Source organism: Teleopsis dalmanni, chromosome 1 (genome assembly GCF_002237135.1).
Source record: "Teleopsis dalmanni isolate 2A chromosome 1, ASM223713v2, whole genome shotgun sequence".
Taxonomy (NCBI): Eukaryota; Metazoa; Arthropoda; class Insecta; order Diptera; family Diopsidae; genus Teleopsis; species Teleopsis dalmanni.
This window is the reverse complement of record NC_051846.1, coordinates 37668443-37672511: the sequence shown is the minus strand read 5'-3', so window position 1 is coordinate 37672511 and position 4069 is coordinate 37668443.

Below are 4069 nucleotides of genomic sequence, written 5' to 3'. Positions count from 1 at the left end.
TAATAATTTTATTTATGCTAAATAAAAACTTTTTAATAATGAAATTAAAAATCCACTAAATACCTTTATTTATTGTTTGGTCTACCTTTTTCGGTACCAAATAAAATGTCAGCACCTCTTCTAATTTGTTATGGTAATGAAATATTTCAAAAAGTACAAAAGATGCCAACATAAATCTTACACACAAAAACTAAAAAAAGTCAGAAAAAATCGAAAAAAAAATTAAAATAAATTAAAAATTTAAGTTTTTTTTTTTTGGATATTTCAGAAAAATTACAAAAGTCATGCCACACTAAAGCCAACTTTTGTGCACATATCAAGAGAAATATTGATGCGTGTATGGAATGAAATGTTGTGGGTGGCAAAACTGACTCAATAACAAATTGAAGTGCTTAAAAAAAGATTAAAAAATATTTCCCAAAAAAAAATATTCCAAAAAAATGGCGCAGCGGGACATCGCGTTATTTAAGCAAAAATATCATCGAACAAGAAAATCGATTAAACGCACGAAATCTATACAAATTTCGGTCTTCAATTCAATTCTTCGATTCTTCGGATGTGTGGCTGAATGGCTCAATGGCTGTGTGGCACTGTGGCATTGTGGCAGCGCTGTTGCCCAGCTATGAGGCCTCAAAGAGTTCTCATGTAAAAACCGAAAAGGAAATTTGTAAATTTTTATTTTTAATATTTTTTAATGTGGTCTTATTAAAATTTTTGAATGAAATTGGCGTTACTTAAAAAGCGCTTTATCACTTTTGATAAAATACCCATTAAAAAAAAAAAAAGAACAACAAAATATTTGGTATTAACTTACAATGCGCTACATAATGATATTTTAATAAATAATAAACAAAATCGAAACCGTTGTGGAGAGGCATTTTTATATGTAACCATAAAAATTTCATATATCAGAAATCACAAAAAAAATATAAAAAAAATTATTTTTTATTTATATACGACATAAAGTGAAGTTTATTTCACGTGTGTGGGGGATAACAGCACTACACACATCACCAATCTCCAGCAGCGCATAAGTTAAAGCTTTGTTCGGCTGTGTGAACTGCCTGTCAATGAGCCTTTCACAACTCATCGTTTTGATTACATTAGATCGCTCCAACTGGCATATTTGGCTCGCTTATCCATCTATCCAAACCATCCAACCATCTATCCATCCGACCAACAATCCATACCTAAAACTTCAGCATCAGAGTCAACTTTTTAACTTTAACAGCGAACATCACACAGAACAGTTACAAGCATTGATGGCGATGACTACGCAGGTTCACTGCCTCTACTCAACTTGACTTGGCAGTTTGACTTGGCATGGCTCAGTTTGGTTTAGGTGGTGGTTTCCTTGACTTGGGACTTGGTAGTACGGGCTTAGTTCAGTTTGCACGTTTCCTAGTGTCGTTGCATTGATAGCACACAACAGCTTCACTCTGCTGCTCCGTTGCTCGTTGCTCCGCTGTTTTACTGCTCTTGTTCCAGGCGCGTTGTAGACGCTGTACGCTTCAATGTCGGCGCAGCGGGAAAACATTTTTAAAAACAAATTCTTTTATTTGCTCGCAACGCGCATATCAGTTAATAAATTTTGATATTTTATATATTCAACACATGATTCAAAATTGAAACATGTTGAGTTGATAGTGTGTCTTATAAATTTCATATTACATTTTGTATTTTTATTTTTATTTTTTTATTTTTTATTTTTTATTTTTTGTAATAAAAAGAAATGTAATCTTTATTTATAACAAATCAAGTCAACAGGTCATCACAGTAGTGAAGTGACTTATGAATCTGCAGTACAACAAAAACAAATTGAAAAAATATTCGTTTTCAATTCAAATGTTAGTATTTTCGAAGTAAATATTTAAAAAAAAAATATTTAAAAAAAAATATTTAAAAATAACTTAAATCACTAAAATATTAAAAAAAAAAAATATTTTAAAAATTAAAAGATAGTTTCAACAAATATTTTTTTATTTTTATCTATTTGAGTGTAGTTCAGTTGACCTATAGTCTTCTGCGTGTATAAATTATAGTGAGAACAATAATGTTCTTGAGAGTGTTTTCAAGTAATAATATATATTCTCCGATTGACAGATGTCAAACTAATTTTTTTTTTAAATAATTTATAATTTTATTTTTATGGACAATACAAATTGATCTGCTTTAAAAAAAATTCTCAACATTATCAACTAGTCTTCTGCATATATAAGTTATAGGGTATATTTTAGTAATATTTTTTCGATGGATAGATGTCAAATTTTTTTTTTTTTTGTTTGAAATAATTTATAATATCATTTTTATAGCCACTACAAATTAATCTGCTTTAGATATATGCTCAAATAAATTATATGATTTCTTAGCCTAGTTAAAGCCTAGTGTGGAGTAGAGATAAGCCCCCAGTCATTATAGAGTAAAAGTACGTAATAGCACTAACTCAAGAAGAAGAATCAAGAATCAATTTAACTAAAATTCAACTAAAATAATTAAATCAAGCACTGAAAATGCTTAAAATAATAACTGGACTGACTGATTTATAGATATTTTTATTGTTCAATGAAATACAATTTTTCGGAATTTTAAAATATTTATATTACAAACTGGACTAACTTATGCATATTTTTATGTTTATAGAAAACCCTTGTGTAAACATTTTCCATATTAAAATTAAAACGAGTAAAGAATATACCATTATTTTAGCTGATAATTTAATACCCTACACACAGAGTTAAAAGGAGTTCAGTAAAAATATGAACATATATTATATGAGATCAATTAGTTTTTGTGGCTGTTATGTCAAAATCAAATCTTTTAATAAATTAAAGTATTGTATTTAATGTATTGTAATGACTTGCTGAAGATTTTTACCACCAACTTATCAGAAACAGAAGAGAAGGATAATGCTGTAAAAAAATGAAAAAATAAACTCAACAACAAAAATCCTATTATATAAAAAAACCCCGCTAAATCCCCACTATACCCACTAAACCCCCGCCATATCCAAATCCAGCTTTATCCGATAAAATCGCGTTGGATAGGCTACTGCGAATGGGATGAGAATGGAAGGCTATAGTGTAACTTTATATTCAGCAAGTACTATTATTCGAAGAAAGAAGATATTTGCCTTGATTTTATTTGCCTAGGCAAAGTAAGTGTACTCAATATACATTTTCGGAGACATATTTTTGGACACATATTTAACACTTTGGCAAAAAATTATCCGAACCTATACTAATTTTTATAAGAAATGAAATATTATTTTTGCTTACCTCGGATAAAATTTGATCAGAGTTTATTACCATACTGTGCGACAATTTTGTATATCAATTCCAATTCATGATTTCTAGCGAACATTGCTTAGAGAGAGATATTCTCTAATGAAACATAAAAATAGAAATAATAACATTTTCTCTTATACAAATATATATCTTATTAATTTTTATAGTAGTAACACCCCAATATAAATCAATCGTCAAAGCTATTTGCGTAATAGTAACAATATTTGAAAGGAATGTATTATATCGGTTCAAAATATAATTTTTGAACATTTTTCATTTTTTAGGATCAAAATTATTTTTTTAAATAATTTTTTTGCTCTTCAAGCACCACTACCTTATAATTTTGGGCCCATTTTTTAAAAAGAACAAAGTTTTGTTCTTTGTATCGAGCTACGCACTGATTTTGGTAACAAGTGTACACTATATATACTTATATACTTAAAATTTTATTTACAGAGCTCAATAGAAATAGAGAATTTACAGGTGGTATTGAAAGGTTTCCCGATATCGTAGTGCTGAGAGGCTTACTATATTGAATATAAGGCTTGCGTTAATGTCTCTTTATAATAAAGGACAGATTAGAAATATCGCTTGTGAAAAAATAAAAAAAATAGTAGTAGCATTCTATATCTAGAACATTAGTACAAAAGCGATTACAGTAAGTGAAGTGAAGACCGTAGATATAAAAAAAATATTTATTAAATTTATCAATAGGTTTTTTGCTTTAATATTAAAAGTTAAAAATTTTATTACGATATAATTAGGAAGTCATGATTAGGAAGTGA